Source organism: Phyllostomus discolor, chromosome 10 (genome assembly GCF_004126475.2).
Source record: "Phyllostomus discolor isolate MPI-MPIP mPhyDis1 chromosome 10, mPhyDis1.pri.v3, whole genome shotgun sequence".
In the NCBI taxonomy this organism is placed as follows: Eukaryota; Metazoa; Chordata; class Mammalia; order Chiroptera; family Phyllostomidae; genus Phyllostomus; species Phyllostomus discolor.
Window position 1 is genome coordinate 54,991,752 of NC_040912.2, and position 27,627 is coordinate 55,019,378.

The window sequence follows — 27,627 nt, forward strand, 5'->3', positions numbered from 1 at the left end:
GGCACTGTTTGAGCCTGCCCAAACCTCTTTGAAAGTTTTTTTTTTAAGAGATTTTATTTATTTATTTTTAGAAAGAGGGGAAGAGAGGGAAAAAGGGAGAGAAACATTAATGTGTGGTTGCTTGTCATGCACTCCCTACTGGGGACCTGGCCCGTAACCCAGGCATGTGCCCTACACTGGAAATGAAATTGGCGACCTTTTGCTTTGCAGTCCAGCACTCAGTCCAAAGAACCACATGAGCTAGAGTTTGAGAGCTTTTTAATGAGGGTTGTGCCTCTGATATGGCAAGAATCTGCCTGAAACCTGTCCCCCAGGAGTGATTCCTGCAGGACAGTGTCTACTATTGCCACTCCGTAGGCTGATGTTGTATGGAGGGGGATGCTTGATTCAGGAAAGATGGTGTCTTTTGGCGGTGTGGAGAAAGACCCATCACAGGGACACTTGCTTCTTCTCCCCACAGCCACACCACTCAATTTCTCCTTTTATGACTCCAGACCACTCTGAACTGTCATCTGTCTGCCAAGCCATGGCTGAAATTCTGTACACTGGCCCTTCAAGAGAGCTGTCTTCCTTCTCACCAGAGCAGGTGGAATCTCCACTGAAATTTATAGCTAGATATTATGTGGAATATTCTTTCTGGATCTGGTGCTCCAGGCTAGGGAGTCTGGTTTGGAGCTGATGCCCTTTGCTCTTGTGCAGGTAACCTCCTCAGTAGGGATATCCCTCTGGGTTCTCTCCCACCACAAGTGGTTTGAGCCAATCAACCCCTTTAGCATCTCCACCCTTCCTATTAGTCTTGATAACGGTTCATCTGTAATCCTTTCTTATAAGACTTTTATTCATGTAATAGTGTTCAGATGGTTATTTAGGTTGATTGGTTTGTACTTTAGCTGCTACTCTGATACATTTCAGGAAGCAGGCAAATGTAATTTCCATCTACTTTGCTGCCATCTTTAATTTCTCTCTCAAAAGCCTTTTTGATGTCAGCAAAAAAAATGTTCTGATGACCTAATCTAACGATTTAGTACCTCAATTCATGTGACCTGCATAAAACAACATAAGTCATTCAACAAAAATGTGTGGCTCTATCAAGGGCAAAATTTTGTGTATAAGACTACAGAGCAGCCAGTCTTGTGTGCCTCATCTCAGCCTCATGACTGACTGAGCCTTGGTAATCTTAGCTAAGAAACTGGGCAAAAAAGCTTCTTATTGTGGCCATTGCAGGCTGTTTTTGAACAATGTAATTCAGGGAGGAAATAGAAAAAAGTGCTCTCTATACCTAATAAATATTAAAATCTATAGGGTAAATTGAGATAAAGAAAGAATATATAGAACTTCAGATGACTGACTTAGTCTTGGCCCTCCCTTCCCCACCCTTACCATCTTTTTCATCTCTCATCCATCTTACCATCATTGAATGTGATGATGGGTTCCCTTCCATCCCATTCTCCTATAGCATCCAGATGGACCACGAGCACAAAATTCCATTGGACCCATGATGTATGGGTGTTTGATGAGGCTCACTGTGAGGACGAGATAAGTGTGTTATTTGGAGGCATCAGCAGCCCTGAAAAGCTGTGCTTTCTGTGCAAAACAGAAAGAAGCAACAGTGTTCTAAGACACAAACAACAAAGAAATCTTACATTCCTTCTTACTCATGGTACTTTACTGTAGTAGCCAATCACACTGAAAATGATGACACAGAGAAAAGGGAAATTAGGGCAACCTATGTATCTTTTCCTTTCTGGACCTCCTTACTATTCATCAGTAAGCTAAAGGTAGAGAGTACTGGTGAAATTTTCACATAAAAATAAATAAATAAAAGTAGTTGAGTTAGTTTTGTGCAGAAATTTTACTTTTCTGGTAAAGTGAAATATAGCTCTGGCCAGGTGCCTCAGTTGGTTGGAATGTTGTCCCATGTACCAAATAACTGGGTTGCCAGTTTGATCCCCAGTTGAGGTCTGTATAGGAGGCGACTGAACAGTATTTCTCCCTCTCTCTCTCTCTCCCTTTCTCTCTCTAAGAATATCCTCAGGTGAGGATTTAAATGAAAGAATGAAATGCATATGCATATGTGAGAGATGGAATGGTATAATTTTGGTGATTTTTGACTAGGAGTTAAATGATCCTATACTTGTATCTAACACTTACATTACACAATGGTAAAATTTATGCTAATAATAAAAGATTTAAATTTCCTTTACTTTTGAACATTAAGTAGCAAATAAAAATAACACAGCAAGTTGAGACTGCAAAAAAAGAAAAGGTTTCATATTTTAGTAGTTTTAATGATTACTCCTCCCTGTTTTTTGAACATTCCCATTTTTACTGAGCCCTGCAAATTATGCAGCTGGTCCTGCTTGACAGTGAAGTTGAAAAAAGAGTCAGAGCTCTGCTGTGCTGGGCCCAGAGGCTATATAACATATAGCATTTTGTATCACTTTGGAGAATTCTCAGCACCACTGTGCTGTCATCTTCACTTGTAGCCTTGATTTCTCAGGAGCTTGTGGGCTCTTTATCTCTTAGCTTGGAGAGGCCATACTTATTATGATGCTGGGACACTTTCTCTATTCTGAGTTCCAGTTGTAATTTGGCAACTTCCAAAGGGACATAGAGATCCTAATTTCCCCTCTCCCTCCCTTCCTTCTCCCTCTCTCTCCCCCTTTCACTAAGTATATATTGAGAGTGTATGATATGCCAACAACTGTCCTATGTGACCTGTTATGGGCTAAAGTATATCCTCTCGAAGTTCATATGCTGAAGCCGTAATACCCTATGTGTTGACATCTGGAGGTGAGGTCTTTTGGTAAGTGACATACAGAGTAACCATACTTTCTATACTCAAAACCAAAGCACAAATTCAAAAAGATGCAAACGTTCACAAAGTCTTTGACATTTTGTGTGTGACTTGGGGCATCACTCTTCTCTTTGTACATCAGTTAATCATTTTAAATGTATGTAGCAACAGCTCTATTTAAAATGAGAGATAATACAAATGAAGCCCCTAACTTGTGCCTCCCCAAGTAATGCTCAATAGGTAATAGAAAATTTTAATATCATGAGTTGGACAGGACAGAATTTTTGAAATCTAAACTGTCTCTTAACAACCTGGGAGCTATATTATGTGCTTTTTGGTTATAGCATCAAACTTTTGTTAGATATCATACACTATATCTCATTGTTATTGATTTCAAAATTCTTCTGGTTTAATACAGATATAAGACATATATTCTCTTTAAGAAAATAAATTTGGAATACATGGATGCTGTAAATCCAATTTTAAATAAAAACATTAAATAACTGAATCAACCCCATCACTAAAACTTGAATTCACATTGCGCTCAAAATGACTATTCTAGGGTGTACTAAATATCTAATACCAATAAGCCAGTTTAATTTCATAGGGTGAAACACTTCGGTTATTGAAAGAGCAAAAATGAATTCCCCTCCAAACTTGTGTTTTTTAGTGACCATCTGCCTAATCATAGTCAAATTATTATGAAGGTGACTCTTCTCAAATGGAAACATTCTGCTGAGCTCAGTGATGCTTATCAGACACTGTGAGAACTACCCAATGTATTTCTCAGGGGCTTTATGTATCCAATACAAGCCCTCTGGTTCTCCTAACTGAACCTTTAATGATCCAGTCACCTAGTAATTCAACAAATATTGATGAAATACCCATCATGTGCTAGGTACTATTCTAGGTCTTGGGGTAGAACATTTCATTATCATTACAAAAGTAGTGCCTAACTTCTGAAATTGCATTATTTGATCAATCTGGGAAACCACAAAACTAATTTCCATTACCAATATGGGTAACACATAAAATCCAAGAGCTGAACCAAATTTATACTCTAAGATATTGTTTTAGAGTATTTTATGCAGATATCTGGAACATTTTTCACCTACTTGCCAGCCTAGCAAACTGTCAAAAAACATCTCTTCTTTAATCATATCCAATTATCCACTCCTCCCTTATGAAACTTACCACATTGTTTTTATTGGAATAAAAGTGACTTAGGAACTATATACTGAGTGCCCCCTACCTAAGGAGGTATTCTTTAAGTGTTTTAAGAGTTAAATGAATTAAGAGTTAATAGAAAAGTAACAATTTAATGAAAGAGTTTGCTTGATGTTGAGATATGTATTATGTTCTCAGGTAATTTCAAATACTTGAACGTATACAATCAAGCACGTTGTCTCTGAGCATACTGCTCAGTAGCCTACACCCAGCCTTTCAATATGAAAAAGTGGAAACAAAAGAGATCAGATAGAGGTTTGCAAAAGATAGTTCTAAATTTATGAAAGTTAAGTTAGATATAGTGAAAAAAATAAAATGGATATTGTGTTTTAAAACAAAGCTTAAAAATGCTTAACAATGAAAATTTAGATTGTAAGCAATCTAATCATTTAAGCAAAGGTTGAAAATGAAATTCTTTGATCAAATTCAGCTTGCAGAGGAGTTTAAAATTAAAAATGGATCTGCCTTCTGACCCAGCAATCCCACTTCTGGGAATATATCCGAAGATATGGAAGTAGACCAAATGTCCATCAGTAGACAAGTGCATAAAACAACTATGAGTCATTTACACAATAGTGAGTGTTGAATGTAATAGACAAAACACTGATTTAAAAGCCTAATGGTTTTATTAACATTTTAAAAGTTCAATGAATGATAGCTTTTAACATCCAGATATTTTGCCTTTTTATAAGGAAGGGATTTATCTGTATGTCCTCTCTTTTCAGATTCTGTTCTAAACCAAACCACAGAACTTTCTTCATTCTATTAAGCTACAGTTTTATCTTAATAGTTTTAAGTGATCTATTAAATAAGAAACTTGTGATAAGATTTTGCTTTGCTAGTTAGAGAGATGGTACAAACTAGGGGAAGTGAGAGGCCAAATTCACCAGAAGTGAATCATGGAACACATTCTGGGTTGCACACCATGAATGGCACCTAAATGAAGACCAGCAGAGGCACACCTGCAGGTTAATGGATATCAGAGAGGAGCCCAGGTAGCAGCACACTGTTCAAACCATGAGGTGCTAACCTTGTGCTTATGTTGTACCCTTATCCCTTCTTGCTTTCTCACCAGCCCAGGGGTTGTTACTCCCAGTTCCTCTTTCTATGGAGAAATACCAACATTGAACCTGTAGGCTTTGAGCTACTCATGGTCAAACAACCTCTGAACCCTAGTATTCCATCCCCCTGCATTTTTCCCTGGCTTCTAGTTCAGGCTTTTCTTTGGTGACTTATATTACCAAGCTGATTCCTGACCTTGACCTGTGCTCCATTTTCAGCCTATTTTCCCAGATGGGCATTCTGTAAGTGTCATATGTAATAATTTTTTTCTTTTTGACTTCTGGTTTGCTTTATAATTTTATTATTTATGATTTGGAAAATAGGGTATACCTAGTAATTCTTTTTCTAATTGCACTAGAGCTCCATGATGGAAAGATTCTTCTCCAAAGATTGATGCTAGAATGCTTCAAACATGATGCTATAGTATTTCAGAAACACAGGGTTCCATGGGGATTATAAAATATCCAAAGACATTATAGAAAGAGGAAAATTTAGCAAAGAGAATATCTTTCTTTTTTCAAGAGAGAATCACTTTTATACATTCAGGTATAGTTACTTGACTGGTACTCCTTAAAAGTCAGGGCCCATGTCTTATGCTTAGGTCACTACACCTGTAGCATTCTCTTTTTACACATGTAGATACTCAGAATTGAACCTAATTGACCCAAATTGAATATATAGGATTTATTCACTAATTAGGATCAACTAGTAGGTCTTCTACCCTCTGAAGAAGTATAGATGCAATGCTTTTATAGGGGACAGATAGGGTAAAGAGTGAAATAATAAAGTAGCCATGACTCTGTCCTGTAATTTTAGCGTGTTCCTAGGTAATATGCTAAAGCTTTAACATTAATTGAGGAGAGCAACTCAGAAGAACCTAAATTAGGCATCATATAAGAAAAGCTGGACATAATATTAATGGTAGCCACTTTTTTTTTATTATGCACCTATTAAGGATTAAGAACTATATGTTATATTTCTTAATCTTCAAAAAAGTGTTGAAGTTGAAATAGAAGTTATGACCATTTACTTTTTGGAAGACAAAACTTTCATTCAATAGCTGACCAGAGAGTCACACCCAGGCCTCTCTGGCATCAATGTCCATATGCTTTCAGCTTCAACAGGCTGCCTCACTTATATTTACAAGTTTAAAACTGACACTGGAAGTCAGAGAAGGAAACCATCCATCTTACTTGATCCAAATACCAGAAAGGCAAGATAAAAATAAAGAGATAGCGGAAAGGTAGAATAGAGGGCAAGGTGGGCATTTGGGAAATTTTTCACAAAAATAGAAGAGCAATTAAATTGATGTCTTCTAAAATGGTCTGGACTCACACACCTACAGCACTGGCTGCTTTGTTTTCTCTCATTAAATCCATGGTTATGGATGGGCAGGTTTGCCATCTGTTTAAATAATAATTTTCTGTTCTCCATGAGCTGAGCTTCAGTGTTGAGGACAATTAAAGCATCATTTCCATCACATCTCTCTTGGCGGAAACTGTGATATTGCAGGACCATTATGCCACCACCCCCTAGCATCCACTGCCAACTACAATTTCAGTGCTTTTCCACCTAGTGAAGTAAGACTTCCAGGACAAAATGCAGGCTGCACAGGCATAGATGCCTACTCAGAAAAGAATAGAAAACAGATTAGGAATAGTTCCAGCATCCTTCCTTCTTGGCAATACCAGAATGATAGATATGAGTTCCTGTGAAATCTAAAGATAAGCTATTTTGAAAACTTCAGTTTAAAATTAATGGGCCATGACAGGTTTTGTTTCAAAAGTGATATGTTTAGAACTGAAACTAGAAGAGAAGCCAAGTGGCTGTACTTCCAACAAGAGAAAGAGATCCAGAAAATAAATTTTGTGGGGACATCATTAAGGGACTAGGAATGGTGGCTGCATATAGAGAGGATGAGTAAAGGTACATCTCCAAGATGTGGCTTTGGAACAGAAAGATGAGCTCTTGTGCCACCTGTCTTAAGTCATAAAAATGTCATACAGTGATAATAAAAACAATGACTAATAATTATTGAGCCATAAATGTGAACCACACACAGTAATAAATACTTTATAAATCAACCAATGTTAGCATGTCTTACAACAACCCCAGTCTGCTAAGCATTGTAATTATGAGACAGTGTGAAAGAGTGCTCCCCTGTCGGTTACCCTGAGGGACACTAGGACCCCCTTCCAACAGGACCCTCATAGAAGCCTTTGCATAATTTGCCTCAAAAATGCCCACCTCGCCCTGGCTGGTGTAGCTCAGTGGGTTGAGCACGGGCTGCGAACCAAAGCATTGCAGGTTCAATTCCCAGTCAGGGCACATGCCTGGGCTGCAGGCCACAGCCCCCAGCAACTGCACATTGATGTTTTTTTCTCTCTCTCTTTCTCCCTGCATTCCCTCTCTAAAAATAAATAAATAAAATCTTTAAAAAAATGCCCACCTGAACGATATAAGAGAACAACATTTATCCACATCTTTTACTCACTGGTCAAGAGCATTGACTTCTTTGCACACCCAGGCTGCTGATGTGTGCATGCTGGGAAGATTCTCACAAGCATCTGTGCTTTGATCAAAAGTCCTAGGGAAAAAAGTGAGAGATCTTGTGGTGCAGTGGAGAGCAGGTGCTGTCAAGTTATACCTGTTTGCATCTGGTTTCCATATTGAGGTTTAGAGAGAAACTGAAAGAATGTAAACCTGGGAACAGCAGGTGCCCAACACAAGTGGGAAAACCACTTTTAAAGCTATGTAAGAATCTCTGCATCAGGAACAAAATATGTAAAAAAATGTAGAAATTTCCACAGATATCTCATAGAGTGTGTTTTGGTTTCAAATATAGATCTATTAGCTATTACTAAAACTAATTATCTCTGCCTTTTGCTAAAATGAAATCCACATTATTTCTCAATTAATGCTTTGCATAGAAACAATTGAATAAGACTTTAAAAGTAATGAAATGTCACCAGTCCTCTGCAATCTGAGTATACGTAATCAAATTAAAAGGTAACTGTACTTCTTAATAGCACCAACTTAGAAAACACTGAAGAAAATTGTAAGTTTACTTTGTTTAGAATGTTTGAGTCAGGGAAACATTCTTTTTAGTACCAGCCTTTTTATTTTATGTAATAATACCAATTTTTTCTCCCTAGTCAGGGTCCATTTTCTCCTTTCTAGGCCTGAGGGTGGCCATCTGCTTCTTCTGTGCTTCTGTCTAGCATTTCACACAATCTACCATAAATTCTTTGGATTCCAGACCGTGAAGGTGATAACTTTGTACAATGCCATAGGGAATTTCATATTTGTCAATGAAGAAAGAATATTATTCTGTGCACTTTTGGGGGCTTATTATATTGTATTATTAAATGAATGAGTCCATGGAAAGTATTTATAACAGTTCCCAGGATATACCTTTCTCATGATTGTGATTATCAGCATTATCATTACATGGAAGCAGCCATATCTAACAGAATAAGCACTACTTCAGGATTAGAAGACCTAGTTTGTTATACTGATTTAATCATTTATTTGTATTGTGGCTTTGGTGAAGCCATTTAAGTGACTTGTGGATTTCAAAGTGTTATACCAGGAAAGGCACTTCCCACAAATGTTATTTTTTTATTGTTCAGTTACAGTTGTCCCAGATTTTTTGCTATTGATCTCCTGTGCCCTGTCTCCCCCACAGTCAATCCCCCACATTGTTTGTGCCCATGAGTCCTTTGATCATGTTCTTTGGCCTGCCTCTTCCCATTCTTTTCCCCTTTAACCTCCTCCTCCTTCCCTTCTGGTTACTGTCAGTTTGTTCTTTAAATGTCTCTGGTTCTATTTTCCTCATTTATTTGTTTTGTCAATTAGGTTCCACTTATAGGTGAGATCATATAGTATTTGTCAATAAAGATCATATGGTAGCTTATTTCACTTAGCATAATGCTCTCCAGTTCCATCCATGCTGTTGCAAAGGGTAGAAGTTCCTTCTTTCTTTCTGCTGTGCAGTATTCCATTGTGTAAATGCACCACAGTTTTTTGATCCACTCATTTACTAATGGGCACTTAGGCTGTTTCCAGCACTTAGCTATTATAAATAATGCTGCTATGAACAATGGGGTGCATAGGTTCTTTTGAATTAGTGATTCAGGGTTCTTAGGATATAATCCTTGCAGTCCCACAAATTTTTAATTCTGACCATCTCTCTGTTCACTATTGATGCTGGTGGCAAAAAAATAAATAATTAAATTATATGTAAAGAAGTTATTTCCCCTCACCCTTCCAACCCTTGATTTCATGTGTAATATATACTTTGAATTCTATCTGCTTATTTGGTTCCTTCTTCCACTTTTTCAGTAAAATATGTATCCATATCTTTACATCCAGAATTCCTCCTTTCCCACTGAAGCAATCTGAGATTCAATTTTAAATGATCCAATAAATTGAAAGAATTATAACCAGTTTCTTTTCCTGTGTCTTTATTCTTTTTGCACTTTCCATATTTTTCACAATGAGAATGTAATTGTTTACAATTAGAGAAAAATATTTAACTAAAATAAAATTCAAAGGCCAACCTACATTTTATTCACAAATATGAATTTTTCACCAGAAATTTGAAAAGTAACTTACAAATATCTGCAGATGAGGCAAACAAAGTATCACTTTTAAATGATACAAGTCTATAGATTGCCCAGAAAGAATATTTTATGGGAAGATTTTAATTTCTGTAAAAAAAAAAGAAATGACTTTTAGAATGAAATACAAAGGATATTTGGTTTATATTCACCAAAAACAGTGTAAATCAGACAGGTTACCAACCAGCATAGTCTTTCCTTCTAAGTTTTGCTCAGGTTTTAAATTAATTATTAAAGAATAATTATTTTTATAAATTTCTGACATGAATAAGCTGTAGGTGTATGTTTGTAAAGACTAACCCTTTTGGATTTTAACTGTCATCACAAGAAATATAACAAGATGAAAATGAGAAAACAGATGTAGGCCATACTATGTGAAAAATTGTTTTCAGCATTGCTTTTTGTATGATCTTCCCAAAACACGGTGAAATACTGTCTGATCAATTCAAATCATATTAAGAAGAAATCTAGGCTCAAAACAATCATGGAAGACAAGATGAGACCCCCAAACTGACAAGGGCAATGATACAATTTAGACTATAACAATTATTTATAAACTAGTCAGTACAATGGCTGAAAGGACTATTTCCATTCAAATCCTGTGGATGAGCATTAATATGAAACTTCTAAAAGATATTCTTCTCCATCTATTCTCTGCTCATTGGATATGAAATTTATTTAGTTACTCTTTTGGTCTATAGTCAGACTTTTAAAATGAGAATGACAAGGTCATCAATTTCTAATAACCATGAGAAAATCTTTTGGAAAATGTGAATAATTTGTTTTTTTAGTGTTTTCACAAATAGCACCTTGAAAGATAGTTTTACTGATCTAAGTTATCATGGGCTCTGGAGGCAGACCTCAGACAAGAGAATTATGATTTTAAATGACAGTTTCCTTCTCTACAAAGTAAGGATACTAAAAATACATACAGAGTAGCATTTCAGTGACTATTAAATAAAATAATGGCATATGATTATAATGCTTACTTATTGCTATTATTATTTACTTGATTAGTGTCATGTATTTACTGACTATCATTTCCAGACATCATGATAGAGGCTCAATCTGTCTTTAAAATGCTTGCTAGCTAATATATCAAAACTCAGAGTTAGTCTGTGCACATATTTTCTGTAGTTTTGATTTATTACCATGTATGCAATTATGTGTGTATATGCACTTTTATGATGCTATATGTTGAAGTGTAAGAATTGGAACCCTGTAGCAAAATTATTTCCCTTCGAATCTCTTTTGTGTTTCACTATCAGATCATTAGACATTTCCAGTGGAGAAGCACATTTCAGAACTTCTTTGCTGCTGGGTCATTTTTTTTTTTTTACCAACTCATCTTGTCTCCTGCAAACAATGACCCTTCTATGTGGTCCTTCCACATAGGATGTAATTTGTGGAATTAAATAAAGCCTTGACACAGCAATGGATTATTTAAGTATCTTAGGATAAATTATCCTATTGGGTCAGCCAAACAGTTCCTTTAGTTTTTTTTCCTTAAAACAAAAGACACATTTTAAAATTTTCATCAATAATTTTATTGACTTGTATATTTTGAGTGTGTTGGCTATCTCCAGTGTGGTATAGTGTTGATTGTTCTCAATTAATGTCTCAGTTTGATTGCTGTCAACTTCAACTTGCCTTCCCAACCATGGAGCATCATCCAGCGAGAGAGATCTCCAGCATGAAACTTCACAAACCATTTTTGACACATTAGATCAATCATACCACTTTCTCCATACACTGAACAAATCTTTTTCTTTTGCATTTTAGTTGCATTTTTACATTTCGTCAAATAATAAAGCATAATATGCCCAATATGTCATTATTTTCTTACATCTTCAATATTAAAATGGCTACACAAAAGTTCAACAATTTGATAAGGTTTTTTTTTAAATGCATGCTAATATGACAGCTGCCACAATACAATTTAACAAAAATTATTTCAAATGAAATTAAAGACCAGTAAGCACTGCAAGAGCAAAACAAACTTTTTGGCCAAACCAATACATTTTTCTACATTGAAATGTGCTTGACCTTAAGCAATCTGAAAATTTGTTGGAAGAAAATAAGCAAATTTTACTAAGGATCTGTGAAATAGCAATTACTGTGAATATTAATCAAGGTGCTACTCTACTGATTCTAGTAGTCAGTGTCAAATGACTAAGACAGATCCTATGCAAGGGTGTAGGTGGGTGGAGATTGGGTGGGAAGCATTAATTGGGAAGTTACCAAATGGCAGTTGCAGATGGAGAAAGTGATATAGCAATGCTCAAGATAATTCTACAGCCTTCAAGTATTTCTGGTATTTTCTTTCCTGAGGGTAATTTGAAAGGAGAACCAAATCAAGAACCTCTTCAAACAAATACCACACTGACTTAACACCTGTAAGAAGAATTGCTACTGTGTGGATGAAATGCAAGTAAAAACAAATATACTTGTCTCTGTTTTTAGAGACTCCATAAGTTCACTTATTTCAGTAACCATTGTTCACATATAATCTTTCAAGGAAAATGAACATGGCCTCTCAGCAGGAAGTGGAACTCATTTGGAATGGTGTCTCTTGTGGTTTTAATTTTAAAAAATCAGACACAAACTTTTCTCATTGTTGAATACTGTGGACGATTATTGAGTTGAAATTAAATGGCTAACTATCTAGCCATGCAGGCAAATAAGGCCATTATAAGAATTTTTCCATGTAAATGCAACTCATTTCAATGCCATGTTCTATTCTTAGAGTTAAATCTGTTAAAGAGTTAGAAATTAAGAAAAGAGGTGCTCAGAAAAAACTTTTAAGTATCTAAGAAATGTCAATTAATTTAACAAATATATTATTAAACTGTAATGTGGGATTTATAAGGGTCAAATCACAGAAATCTTGGTGAATTCTTTAACTAACTCCCTCCTTTTACAGAAAAGATTCTGAGGTAGAAAGATTTAATGGATGGCTAAAAGTCACATAGTGAAAGGAAAGCTACCCCTGAGTCCTCTGACTCTTTTCTATAGCCCTCAATATTAGTTGCCCACAACAGAGTAAGCCTAGTGTGATGCTTGCTGATTAACTCCTAAAATCAAGTAGCTTCCACAACCCCCTACCCTGGATTCCTGGTATTGGTGGCCCTAAATGCAGATGGACTGTTCAATCGGAAATATGTCAGAGTAATCAACCATATTATTCTTATTAGTGAATTTTACTCTTTTTATTACAAACTCAACTCACATTTTCAAAAAACAATTATGTATGTCCATTTAGGGGATGGAGTACATTATTTTCCAAAGCTGTATTAGCAATAATTAACTGGCATCCTTAAATACATTGTGACAAGAAGTAACACATAAATACTTGTTATTTAAACAATTAATTATATCTGAGGATCTACTTCCAGGTAATGTGTTCACTTCAACCTTACTCCAGCCATATTCTACTTCAGTCAAATGTTCAGGAAGAATCATGAGCTACTTTCTCAAAGTGTGTAATACATTAAAGCTATCAGGGAAGCCCAGAGAAGGGAAGGATTTCTGGGATAGAGATGTCTTTACCAAGGTGGAAAGCTAGTGATAGTGTCAGAAGCCAAATCTGATGGGTAGTGATTGCCCAGTGCTGTGCTAAGAATGACTATCAGAGCAGGGAAGAGTTATTGGAATATTACAGATAGAGAAATGACTATGTATACCTAAGTGTGGCCACTGGGGCAGAAAAAGAAAAGGCACTATAGCCAGAGACAGGAGAAATGCCCCAGAGGCAAAGCTCTGTGATTGGAAGGATCATGCTGGCTTCTTCTTCTTTTTTTTTTTTTAAAATGTAAACTACAGACTTTATTTTATTTTTTAAAAAAATTTTAATAGTTGTTCAAGTACTGTTTTCTGCCCTTTACCCCCATTCTAGCCTATCCCTCCAGTCCTCCCCACCTCCCCCCTCCTGTCTGCACCCCACTACCTTATTATTTATTGTCCAGGTGTCCTTTATACTAGTTCCTTCAAACCCTTCTCCCCTTCCCCTGAAATTCTTTCCCCTCTCCCCTCTGGTCACTGTTAGCCTGTTCTCTATTTCTGTGTCTTTAGTTATATTTTGCTTGTTTTTTGTTTTGTTGATTGGAATACTGTTAAAGTTGAGATTTTTCTGAAAGTGATCTGAAGACTGTAGAATTTAGATTAAAAAAAAAGCTAAAGAGCAAATGATCTTAAATAAACAATAAGTGAAAGTGTTGCCTTGAATTATTCCATACACATTTCTTTCACCTTCTTTCCTATCTATGTTCCTCCCTTCCCCTGTCCTTCCATTGTCTTCATTTATCTTAACAATGCATTTTTTACAACTGTCTTATTCTCTAAGGTTATGATACAACTTATGAAGCTAACATAAAAAATTAAGTAACTAAGAAAATTAGGCAGAAGAAGCAAGCAGGATAATGAGAGAGTGGGGAGGTAAAGAAACCATAAAAGAATAATAGAAATGAACATAATGACATGGCTACCTTGCACTAATTGTTTATTACACTGGCATAAAGTAATTCACATAATATAATGCATTCAGTCCTCACAACAACCCTGTGAGGGAGGTACTATTATTACTCCATTTTATAGAAGGAGAAACTGAAGCACAGGAGAATCTCATAACTAATAAGTGGCAAAAGTGAGGTTCAAGCTAAACACACCCTGGAGCTGTTTCCCACCAGGCTTTGCTGTCTTTTTTTAAATAGGGGCCGTTTGTAGTTACAATACTCTTTTGTGCAGGTAAAGTCTCAAATTTTACTTTCATCGTTCAGGTCAAACAGAGACACAGTCTGAAAGACAGCTAGCCAGAAAGCCCCAGTTGCTATGTTTAAACAGGGCAAGGCTGCTTGGAAGACTGACCTGATGTGCAGACTTCTCAGACAAAGCAGGAGCCCAGCTGCTGCCAATGCCTTTCATCTTCACCCCTGCTGAGTCATGTTAGCCTCCTACTGGGGGCAGGCTCATGAGTTAGCACCTCTCAGTTGCCTTTTCCTCCATCCTACTACAAGATCCTCATGGATCAACACTGAGTGTCGACTGTTTGAAAAAGTTACATATGATTCAAGTGGATGACAAAGACTATTAAATGATATAATTTGTCTTCATCTTTTCAGTTGAAAAATTCAAACTATATGTGAACACTATTTATTTCCTATTATTTAAAAAAATTATAAGGAGCAGTCAATAAGAGCAGTTTTCTTTTTTTATATTTTATATATATATATTTTATTGTTCAAGTACAGTTGTTTCCATTCCCCCCACCACCAATCTCCCCCACCACAGCCAACCCCACCTCCAACCATTTACAAATTATTTAGTTACATGCAAACTTAGAAAGTAGCCCTGGCTGGTGTAGCTCAGTAGATTGAGCATGGGCTGTGAACCAAAGGGTCGCAGGTTTGATTCCCAGTCAGGGCACATGCCTGGATTTTGAATGAGGTCCCCAGTGGGGGACACATGAGAGTCAACCACACACTGATATTTCTCTCCCTCTCTTGCTCCTTCCCTTCCCCTGTCTCTAAAAATAAATATATAAAATCTTTAAAAAATAAAATAAATTTAGAAAGCTATAGGATATTTTAAAGAGGCCTATTTGGGTGCTAAGGAGGTTATGGTCTAAAAGAGACAGATAGAACAATACATTACAAAACATGAAAAACTAAGTAACAGAGATGGCGAACATAGGTAAATACTGCAAATTTGAATAACTTACTTCTAAGAGGGCCAATAAATTGGCCTCAGTCACATAACTGTGTAGCACAAATTTGGAATTTAAAAGATGATTGTGAGTTGGGAGCTCAAAATAATCATCCTTTCTGTCCCCACCAGACCTAAAACACAAAAATTTCCTCCAAGTTTTCTGGGGACTTTTGTGAATACCTGTTCAATACCTCTGAAGAATTCACATTGCTTCCAAGGGAGCAATGGATGTCTCAGACACAGTCCACTACAGCTCCTTCTACAGTGGGCAAGGTTGGGATAAATGACTGCAGTAACAGAAGAGTCTGCCCTTTGGGCTCTCTGGGACAGACTGACCAGTTCAGTGAGAGCCAAAGCATATTAGTATGGTTAATAATGGGGCTGTAGATTCAGCCAGGCAGTGGTTTGACTTCCATGTCTCCCACTCACTGGAAAAATCATTGGGGACAATTTATTTAAGCCCTCTAAGCTCTTATCTGTAAGAGGACCTACTCACAAGAATTTTGTGAGGATTAAATGAATTGATTCATGTGAATGCTTTGCACAGATTCTGACACAATAAAGGGGAGTGACTGCCATTTTATTTCTCATATTCGATATGATCATATATATGTATATATTTTACATGGATTTCTTGAATAGATAGTTTCATTTCTGCCATTGTTGCTTCAAATATTTGCATAGATGTTCATAACCATTATTGTATTACAATGGGCAATATGCCTTACAAATTAGTAGAATATTAAGAAAATCAAAGAATATGCACTGCAGACAACCAAATTAACTAGTAAGTAAATTTAATAAGAGAATATGAGATACTGAGATGATTAAAGACAGAAAAAAATCACTTACACAAAAAATATAAATGAATCAAACAAACCCACTTGAAGTCAAATACTCAGATTGTATTAAAAATTCACAATCCAACATATATTTTAGCAGAGACACATAAAAAACAACTTATAAATGTAAAAGTTATTTGGCAATAGTAAAATCCGAAGAAATAAAATTAAAAGTAGAATATACAGCACTTGTTAAAACATATGAAACTCAAAACTTTGAAAATTGCTATTAACATATATATTCATACTAATAGGCTTTTAACAAACTGTGTTATTTCAAAATTTGCCAAGAAGAAAAAAAATATGGTTATAGCTAATATGAAAAATACAAGATGTGTACAGAAAAAGTCCAGCCATTGTTCATATAATGAGAAGGTTTGCACAACATCGATGTAACCTAGCATCCAAGGAGAGTGGGCAGGAATGTGTATGCATGAATAATGATGACTTCACTGAGCTAGTCAGTGGGGGTGGTAGATGCTGTTGAGTGAGCATGTGTACTGTGTGGCCATCACATGTAAAATGGGTGAGTAGAACAATGAACCTGCATTAAATTTTAAGTTAAACTTGAACATTCCTCTGTGGAAACTATTCAGATGATTCAGAAATCTTTTGGGGATGATGCAATGAGTGCAGAGCAAATAAAAGTGTGGCACAAACACTTCAAAGATGGTCAAGAACCTTATGAAAGTGATCCACTTTCTGGAAGACCTGCAACAAGCAGAACACCTGAGAATGTTGATAGTGTATGGGTTGAAATGAACAAAGATTGGCAACTGACTGTGTGTGAACTAGAAGCATATCTGGAAATTGCAAAAAACTACTGTATACAAGATTTTGACACAAGATCTTGACATGAAGCATATCATGGCAAAATTTGTTTTGTGGCTTCTGCTACCAAAGCAGAAGGAACATCATGCTGCAGTTGCTAATGACTTGATTCAAACCACTACTCATGAACCAAATTTCCTCAAGAAGTTCATAACTGGAGATGAATTGTGGGTTCTATGGCTATGGTCTGGAAATGAAGACCCAGTCATCCCAATGGAAGTCACCTGGTTCTCCATACCTGAAGAAGGCATGGTAAAGTCAGAGCAAGATCAAGACCAGGTTAACTATGTGTTTTGATTAGGAAAGTATTGTCCATCATGAGTATGTCCCTCCAGGCCAAACTATTAATAAGTTCTTCATCTGTTGAGACATAAAATAGAATGAAAATGGCTGCAGCTATGGATAACATAATTGGCAGCTTCATCGTGACAATGTACACATTCATGTGTCACATTTCATGCAGGTTTATTTATTTATTTTTTTTTTTTGCAAAACATCAAATCCAGGTGACTTAGCCCTCCTACAGCCCAGATTTGGTGCCCTGCAACTTCTAGCTTTTTCCAAAATTAAAATCACCTTTGAAAGGGAAGGTATTTCAGATAATCAATGAGATTTAGGAAAATACAATGGGGGCAGCTGATGGCAATTGTGAGAACTGTGTGAGGTGCCAAGGTGCCTACTTTGAAGGGGACTGAGGTGTCATTGTCCCATTTACAATGTTCTAATATCTTGTATCTTCTTCAATAAATGTCTCTATTCATATTACATCAGATCTGGAAAGACCTCATATATATGTATGGTGATATCTAATATGAGAAATATAATTACTGGTGTGTTTATTTACCGGTATGCAAACTTTTTCTGTAAGAAGCCAAATAACAAATATTTCAGACTTTTATGCCATGTATGGTCTCTACTGCGTATTCTTCTCTATGTGTCTGTGTATGTGTATTATGTGTGTTTTAACAATCCTTTAAAAATATAAAGGCCATAATTAACTCAAAGACCATACAAAAACAGGCCATAGTTTACTGACCCTTGATTTATATTTATAATCTATGAAAGTATTCGTATCTCTGATGTTATATTTAAATAATTACTATTACACATATTAATTACAATACAGGTATAATTTCCTTCCAATTTTTTTTTCAAGAACACATGGAACATTTACAAAAATTAACTAAATATAGTAGACAAAAACTCATAAATTTCCTGAACCAAGTAGTCTGGGGATTTCTAGTGGTCTGCAAGATATTTTAGGGGATCCTTGAGGCTCAATTTATTTAAATAATAACATGTGAGGGTTTTTTTTTTGCTTTTTTCACTCTCAATCTCTCATATAATCATAGTAAAGTTTTCCAAAAACTTCATGATATCTCATGATAATCCAGCTGTTTTGTATTGAACCATATATTAAAGAAATTTGTAAAAAATGTAAAACAATATAGTTTTCTTCACTTTTTTGTTTTGAAAAACAATTTTTACATCAAAATATGTTGTGTATAATAAGATATAGTTGGCAGTTTAAGATGGCAGCCGAGCAAGTGAAAGCTACACTTACCTCCTCCCAGAACAAAGCTGGAATTACAACAAAAATATAGAACAATCATCCTGAATAACCAACTGAAGGCTAGCTGAAGAGATGTCTTATAACCAAAGATCTGCAGAAGAAGCCATATCAAGACTGGTAGGAAGTGCAGGGATGCAAGAAAGGCTTGCCTGCTCCCACAGGTGGTGGCTGAGGTTCCAGAGGGATATGTCACCTACAGGGGGTTCCCCCAGTTAACTGTGGGTCACAAACTGGGCTTCCCAGCCCAAACATCTGAGTGAAATAGAAAGAGGTATCCACATGATATCTGGATGTGAAAAGCAGCAGAGTTTCTGTCCATCAGGGAGAGACAGTCAGAGACATAGGCAACCTCTTAAAAGGCCAGTGCAGACCATCTCTTTCACAGTCACTCACCCTGGGTTCTGGTGGAGAGAAGGTTGAGCAGACTAGAGATTTGCAAGAAGAGACTGGATTTTCTCACTCCAGAGAAAGAGGTGACGGACAACCACCAACACCGCCTGTGCTGAATCACTCTGCTACACCCAGGATGCCAGCTTTCTTATGTGAAGCATGCCCTTCTATAGGGGCATCAGCCTACAGAAATGCAATAGCCCCACCCTCTGAATTTCCTGTTGCCCCGCCCTGCAGAGTTTCCACCCTGCTAAAAAGTATAGAGACCTTATGTATAGAGATCTAGGCAGACCCCAGTGGTGTGATTGAGTTGTGTGGGTTAGGGGCAGGGGTCATTCTTTACACTTTCCTGCAATTCTAACTGGTGCCTTCCCCTCACTAGACACATCCTCCAAGATCCTGGTGGCCTCAACTTTTTGATATTTTGTGGCTCCATTCTACTGAATTTTGGGCAGAATCTGGGACTGTCTGAGTTGTGTTGTGTGACCCTGGAGCAGGGGCATCACTCCCCAAATCCTTCCAAACCTGACAAATACCTCTTCCTCTCTTAACTCCCAGTGAGTCCATCATGCTGACATCAGGCCCCTGGCAGAATCTGGGGCAGACTAAGTTCTGTGGATCTAGGACAGAAGACTTTTTTTTCTCACTTTCCTTATCAGTGCTGAGATTTCCCTTCTCACTGCCAAATCTTGGTGTGTTTATGCCTGATAAACTCTCCTGGCCTCACCCTGACAACTTTCCTAAGAACCCACCTTACCACAAAGATGTACAAGAACCCAATGGGTGGCAGCTAAAGTTGGTTTACACTGGGGTATTTGATGAATGACCTCAGACCCAGCACAGGCACTAGGACTGTACCTGTGTACATCTGAAGAACACCTCTTGCCCCTAGTTGGTAACTCACTAAGAATCTATTGCTTGCAACTTGAGTACCACTAGAGGCTCTTTTAGTGACTCATCCTAATAGGCAGATGACAGGCAAAGTAAATAGAAGGGGACCTTGTGGTTCCTAAGGATGTTTGCTGACTGGTCCCAAGGCCCCTGCTGGTAAAGTAAGCTCTGGTGTGCAGCTTGACCATTTCCAAGCACACTCAGGCCCAGCAGAGGCAATCACAAACCATGAATCACTTTGTATCTCTAAACAGGTAGCTCAGAATCAGTCACAGGTAGCATCTGATAATGATCTGCATTAGAATCCCTTGCAAGGGGCTACAGAACAAGCACATCCAGTGGGCAGTTTTAGACATTATTAGAGCATGATCTAATTAGATTCACAAGTAGCATCCACAGAGACATCTTGGCAGGCATCAGGTCCTGCTCAGGCAAATTCTGCTGTGAGTGATTAACACCTGCACAGCAGCTCATACACTGTGGTTGGCATTGATCTACACAGATTGAGAGCTGACCCCACACATGAATGGGACAATAGAATTCAAGACTCAATTGCAACAGAAGGGTCACAACTCACACAGGGGGATTGCTGGAGCACACAGCACAAATGACCAAGAAGAACACTTGCTGATCACACAACACCTACTACCAAGGCTGAGAGTCATAGAATCTACCTAACACATAGAAACAAACAGATCTAGGTAGCCAAAATGAGGAGACAAAGAAACATACCCCAAACAAAAGAACAGAAGAAATCCCCAGAAGAGCTTAATAAAATGAAGGCAAGTAATTTACCAGATATAGAGTTCAAAATAATGATTAAAAGAAAGCTCAAGGAACTTAGGGGAAGAATGGATGAAATCAATGAGAACTTAACCAAAGAGATAGTAAACATTAAAAAAGACCATAAAAAAACAGTCAGAAATTAAAAATATAATATCTAGAATGAAGGATACACTAGAGGGAATAAACACTAGGTTGGATGAAGCAGAAGATTGAATCAGTAGTTTGAAAGACACAGTACAAGAAAATATCCAATACTAGCAGCAAAAAGAAAAGATAATTTTATAAAATGAGGATAGTTTAACGGGCCTTTGGGACAACACGAAGTGTAACAATATCCACAATGTTACAGAGAGGTAGAGAGGAGTAACAGAAGAAGAGGAAAGCAAGCAGGGATTTAGACCTATTTGAAGAAATAATGATGGAAAACTTCCCAAACTTGGTGCAAAAAAAAAAAAAAAAAGACACACAAGTTCGAGAATCACAGACAGTCTGAAAGAAGATTAACTCAAAGAGGCTCACAACAAATTACATCATAAGTAAAATGGCAAAGGTAAAAGGCAAAGAGGATCTGAAAAGAAGCAAGAGAAAGATGGTTACCTACAAGGGAGCTCCTATTAGACTGTTAGCTGATTTCTCAACAGAAACCTTTTAGGCCAAAAAGGATTGGCATGATATATACAAAGTAATGAAAAGAGAGGACCTAAAACTAAGATTACTTTACCCAGGAAGGCTATTATAAATTGAAGAAGTAAAGAGCTTCAAGAAAAAAAAAAGACTAAAGGAGTCCTTACTACCAAATCACTATTATAAGTAATGTTAAAGGGTCAGCTGGATGGATAAGAAAACACAACCCATATATATTGTGTCTACAAGAGACACACCACAGAAAGAAAGATGCACACAGACTAAAATTAAAGGATGGCAAAAGATATTTCATGAAAATTAAAATGAAAAAAAGCTGGGGTGACAATATTTATAGCTAAAAAAATAGACTTCATAACAAAGCCTACAATAACAGACAAAGAAAACTACTACATAATGAAAAAAGGAGTAATCCTACAAGAGGATATAACTCTGGTAAACATTTATGCACCCAACATTGAAGAACCTAAATATATAAAGCAATTCTTTATGGACATAAAAGGAGAAATCAACAGTAATACAGTCATAGTAGCAGATTTTAACACCCCATTGACATCAACTATAGATCTTCCAAATAAAAAATTAACAAGAAAACAGCAGCCTTAAAGGATACACTATGTCAAATTGATTTAGTTGATATCTTTAGAGCATTTCATCTAAAAGCAGAATATATATTCTTTTGAAATGAACATGGAACATTTTGTTAAGATAAACCACATGTTAGGACACAAAACATGTCTCAATAAATTTAAGAAGATTGAAATTATATCAAGAATCATCTTTTACTCTAATGATATAACACCAGAAATCAATCATGTGAAAACACTAAAAACCACAAAAAGACATGGATGTTAAATAGCATGTTCCTAAACAATGAATACATCAATATGAGATCAAGGAAGAAATCAAAAGACACCTTTAAAAATTAAAATGAGAACACAACAACACCAAATCTATGGGACATAGTAAAATCTGTCCTAAGAGAAAACTTCATAGCATTACAAGCCTATCTCAAGAAACAAAAATATCTCAAATAAACAAATAACTTTAGACTTCAGGGAACTAGAAAAAGAGTAATACAAAATCCAAGTGAGTAGAAGGAAATAATACAGGAAAAAGCAGAAATAAACAAAATAGAGTAAAAAAAAATACAAAAGATGAATGGAATCAAGACTGGTTCTTTGAAGAGAAACAAGATTAACAGACATTTAACCTGGCTCACAGAGAGAAGAAGAAATAAACAAATGGACTATATCCAACAAAAAAAAGTTGTTGGCAGAAAAAGAATCCATAAACAAAATGTAATGACAAACCATTGAGTGGGAAAATATATTCACCAAAGATACATCTGATAAGGCGTTAATACCCAAACTTTGTAAAGAACTCATATGACTTAACACCAGGAAGGCAAACAACCCAAATGAAAAAAAATGGGCCAATGACTTGAATAGACACTTCTCCAAGACATACAGATGGCCAATAGACATATGAAAAGATGCTCAACATTACAAATTATCAGAGAAATGCAAATTAAAACCACAATGAGATATCACCTCACACCTGTCAAAATGGCTATCATCAATAAATCAATAAACATCAAGTATTGGCTGGGATGTGGAGAAAATGGAACCCTCATGCACTGTTGGTGGGAATGCAAATTGGTGTAGCCATTGTGGAATACAGCATGGAGTTACACCAAAATTAGAAATACAACTAACTTAGGACCCAGTGAGTCTAATTTGGGAAATTTATTTGATGAAATCCTAAACACTAATTTGAAAGAATGTATGCATTCCCATGTTTTTTGTGGCAATATTTATAATAGCCAAGATTTGGAAGCAGCCCAAGTGTTCATCAGTAGATGAAGAGAAAAAAAGCGGTGTTACATTTACACAATAGAATACTACTCAGCTGTAAAAAGGAAGAAAATTTTACCCTTTGTGACACCGTGGATGACCTGGAGAACATTATGCTAAGTGAATTAAGCCAGTCAGAGAAAGACAAGTACCATATGATTTCACTCATCTGTGGAATGTAATGAACAAAATGAACTAACAAGCAGACTAGAGACATACTTATAGATAGTGAGCAGGCTGACAGCTCTCAGTGTGGGGAGCTAGGTGGAGGTTGTTGGAGGGATTGAAGAAAAAAGAAAAAGAGAAAGAACTCATGTACATGACAACAGTGTGATTTATTGCCAGGAGGATGTGGGCAGGAGGACATGGAAAAGGGTTTAGGGGAAATAAATGGTAACAGGGGAGACTTGACTTGGAGTGGTGAGCATACAATACAGTGTACAGATCATGTGTTATAGAGTTGTACACCTGAAACCTCTATAATTTTGTTAATCAGTGTCACTCCAATAAATTCAATAAAAAGGAAAAATAAATGATTCTGACTAAACTACATTTTTCCTACTCTAATTACCATGTGCTTGTTTTATCTGTGGCTACTGTCATTATCACATTATTTATATTAACACTGGAATTTATATTTGAAAGAACTGATTCTTTGTGAAGATCTCAGCTCTACTTGGTCAGAATGTCTTAAGATGGAATAACACAGAAGAGGATCCTGTTTATTATGTGATCCTAGAAAGCACAAGTTAGGGAGAAATAAAAATGAGATCAGGAAGGTTGGAAAGCCAATAATGTGTTAATAAACAGGGTACGGTTGTGGTCAACTTAAACTCAATGCAGCTGAAAACTTTATGGAAAACCATATACAATATACATCAAAATTATCTTACCAAGGGACAAATAAGGTGGAATATTTGACCACTAACTGTCACCCTCACTGGTTGAGGGTTTCCCATTGGTGCATGAATTCCTTGGCATTTCCAAGACACCATGTGTGGGTTAAGCAAGCAACTGTGACATGAATGTAAGCCCTTTTGAAGAGAATAAGAGAGACACAGGTGTTTGAGGAAAAGATCTCTCAGGTGGGGATTGATTGTGGCAGTGGGTGGTGGGCTGGGTAGAAGATGGCAAAGGAGGGAAATTGGGACAACTATAATAAAACAACAATAAAATATTTTTTAAAAATATTTTTAAAGAATAGTTAAAATAAAAATAAATAATAATTAAAAATGAAAGCTGTCAGTGACTAGAGAAACTGTGTACCACACTGCAAAACTCAGAAATAGATGGAAACACTATGGGGTGGGACATCGACATCAGTTACACTGTCCAACTAAGCTCTCAAGTTATCTCATCTTGTGATCATACAATACCAGCATTATTCTTGTCTCCTGCTTTTTATCTCATGGATTTCTCTATAATTTCCATGGCTCTTCAATTTCATACTTAACATACTATATTTATATTTCTAATACTGACACAATTCGCTAATTGAATACAGGGGTGGGCAAAAGTAAAATGGTAAATAATATAATAATAAATAATAATACAAGAAAAAACTGCATACTTACAGAATATAAACTGACTCATAGTTACAAAGACTGACTACCGTTCAGATGGGAAGGGGTAGTGGGCTGGGTGAAGAAGGTGAAGAGATTAAGCAAAAAAAAAAAAAAAAAACAAACCCTCATAGACAGACAACAGTATAGTAATTACCAGAGGAAAATTGGGTTAAGAGGAAGTAGAAGAGAGTAAAGTGGAGATACATGGTAATGGAAAGAGACATGTATTGGGGTGGTGAACACAGAATACAATATACAGATAGGTATAGAATCATACTGCTTAAAATTATATAATTTTATTAACCAATGTTATCCCATTAAATTCAATTTTAAAATGTAGTGAGTAGATTATTGCTATTTTTGAATAATTAATTTATATATTTAAAATTTCTGCTTCTTTTTTTTTTTTGTCCTTTTTTGTTCTGATGCCTTTCATCTGCTGCTTTGGCACTGCAGCTCAGAGGCAGTGAGTCTGAGTAAATCTGTATGTGGGTCCTTTAAGAGGACTTTTTCGGTTTGTCTTCTACAGCCTCAATCCCTGCTGGATTTTATAGTCAGAAGTTATGAAGATTTCTCAGCACTGGAACCCTTGGCTGGGGGATCTGGTATAGAGCTAGAACCCCTTATTCCTAAGATATCCCTCCCAATTATTATCTGCCACATGTGGGTATGAGACCAGCCGTTTTCTCATCACCACCCTTCACAGTAGTCTCAGTGTGGTTTCTTCTTATTTCCATAGTTGTAGGATTTCCATTCAGCTCAATTTCTGATGGTTGTCCTATAGTTTAGTTGAAATTATGATGTGGCTGCACAAGGAGGCAAATTGTGTTTTAACCCAATTATTTCTTCATGTTAATCTTTAATATATATTAGTATAAGGCTTTTAACTTTATTATTCTTCTGAAATATCTTGGCTAATCTTGGACTAATTTTGGTCCACAATTTGGCACTACACTGTATTTCCATAAAAAAATAGAATTAATTTATTAATTTTCATTGAAATACAAAGCTGCTGAGTTTTTTATTGGGATTCCACTGAATTTATAGGTCAATTTGAGGACATTTCATATATTTGATATCATAACTCTTCTGACTTGTAAGAGTGCATTTATTTAATTTATTTAGGTATTTTTTCTGTCTCAATAATGGTTTTTGATTTATTACATGAAGATTTTTCATAATTTTTGTAAAACTTATTCCTAACATATGATGCTTAGTGGTGTCATGTTAGTGATAATATTGTCTTTAAATTTCATTTTCTAATTGTTTATTTAGGAATGGTTTATTAATTTACTTGTATGTTTGTTTGTTTATTTAAAATGGTACTTGTTGTTCAAGTACAATTTTCTGCTTTTTCTACCAATACTCTCCACCACCCTAGGCCTCCCCACCTCCTTCTCCTGTTTCCACCTCCCTTTTTATTTTGCTTGCTTGTTCATTTTGTTGATTAGGTTCTAGTTAAAGGTCAGACCATATGGTATTTGTCTTTCAGCACCTAGCTTATTTCACTTAACATAATGCTCTTCATTTCCATCCCTGCTGTTGAAAAGGATAGGAGCTCCTTCTTTCTTTCTGTTGCATAGAATTCCCTTATGTAAATATACAACAGTTCTTTGATCCATTCCTTTACTGATAGGCACTTAGATTGCTTCTAGTGCTTGGCTACTGTAAATTGTGCTGCTATGAACATTGGGGTGCATAGGTTCTTTTGGATTGGTGTTTCAGGGTTCTTAGGATATAATCCTAGCAGTGGCATTGCCAGGTCAAAAGGCAGTTCCATTTTTAGTTTTCTGAGGAAATTTCATACTGTTTTCATAGTAGATGCACCAGTCTGCAATCCCACCAACAGTGCACTAGGGTTCCCTTTTCTCTTCTACCTTTCCAACACTTGTTTGTTGCTTTGTTTACAATGGCGATTCTCAGTGATGTGAACTAATGTCCATTGTGTTTTAATTTGCAGCTCTGATGGCTAACAATATTGAGCATCTGTTCATATGTCTCTTGAACCTCTGTATATCCTCCTTGGAGAAGTGTCTATTCAAGGCCTTTGCCCATTTTTTAATGGCATTGCTTGTCTTCTTAGAGTCAGATTGTGTGAGTTCTTTATGTACTTTGGAGATCAATCTCTTGTCTGAGATATCATTAGTAAATATGTTTTCCCATATAGTTGCTTTTATTTTCATTTTAATGCTGTTTTCTTTAACTGTGGAGAAGCTTTTTCTTTTGATGAGATCCCATTTGTTTATTCTTTCCTTTATGTCCCTTCCTCTAGGGAACATATCAGTGAAAATATTGCAGCATGGAGTATCTCAGATTTTCCTCCCTATGTTCTCCTCTAGGATTTTTATGGTGTTACAACTTACATTTAAATATTTTATCCACCTTGAATTTATTCTTGTGTATGGTGTAAATTGGTGATCAAGTTTCATTTTTTTTACATGTAGTAGCTGTCCAGTTCTCCCAACACCATTTGTTGAAGAGGCTATTATTGCTCCATTTTATGCTGCTGCCCCCTTTGTCAAATATTAATTGACTATAGAGACTTGGGTTTATTCCTGGGCTCTCTGTGCTGTTCCATTGGTCTCTGTGTCTGTTCTTATGCCAGTACCAGGCTGTTTTGATTACAGTGGCCTTGTAATAAAGTTTGGTATCAGGTATTGTGATCCCTCCTACTTTGCTCTTCTTTCTCAAAATTGATGCAGCTATTCAGGGTCATTCATGATTCCTTATAAATTTTTGAAGTGTTTGTTCTACATCTGTGAAATATGTCATTTGTACTTTAATATGGATTGCATTGGATCTATAAATTGCTTTGGGTAGTATGGACTTTTTGATGATGT